Source organism: Mus pahari, chromosome 21 (assembly GCF_900095145.1).
Source record: "Mus pahari chromosome 21, PAHARI_EIJ_v1.1, whole genome shotgun sequence".
Taxonomy (NCBI): Eukaryota; Metazoa; Chordata; class Mammalia; order Rodentia; family Muridae; genus Mus; species Mus pahari.
This window is the reverse complement of record NC_034610.1, coordinates 15,624,282-15,625,140: the sequence shown is the minus strand read 5'-3', so window position 1 is coordinate 15,625,140 and position 859 is coordinate 15,624,282.

The window sequence follows — 859 nt, the reverse complement described above, 5'->3', positions numbered from 1 at the left end:
ATAGCATTTGAAATGTAAATAAAGAAAATAATAAAAAAAAACTCTAAAAAAAAAAAATAATAAAAAAATAAATGTATGTGCCACGTAGAAAGCAGTGACAAGAGGATAGCGCTCTGTGCTTTCATATTTAGCCCCACAGAAGGAACAACAATATGAACTAACCAGCACCTGCAGAGCTCCCTGGGACTAAACCGAAGAAAACACATGGTGGGACTCATGATTCTAGCTGCATATGTAGCAGACAATGGCCTAGTCAGTCATCAGTGGGAGGAAAGACCCTTCATCTTGAGAAGGTTCTATGCCCCAGTATAGTACCAGGGCCAGGAAGCAGGAATGGGTGGGTTGGTAAACAGGAGGAAAGGGGAGGGGATGGGGTTTTCAGAGGGGAAATTAGGAAAGGGGATAACATTGAAGTGCAAATTAAGAAAATATCTAAAAAAAAAAAAAAAAAAAAAAAACTGGAGAGCTCTCACACTAGCAACTGAACAGCACATCTGAAAATTCTAGAATAAAATGAAACATCCAAAGAGAAGTAGCTGATAGGAAATAGTCTATTTACATGATGAAAACTGTTAATTAGAACCAAAGAAAATACAAAGAATCAATAAAACTGACAGCTTGTTCTTTGAGAAAATCAACAAGATAGACAATCCCTTAGCCAAACTAACTAAAAGACATAGAGACTGTATCCAAATTAACAAAAATTGAAATTGAAAGGTAGACATAAAATATAAAAACAAGGAAATTAAAATAAAATAGTTTATACTACACATTCAAGATCAGGTAAACTATCTAAACAGACCTATAAACTTTAAGGCAATAGAAGCATTTATTAAGCCTCCTAACTCCCCCCTCCTAA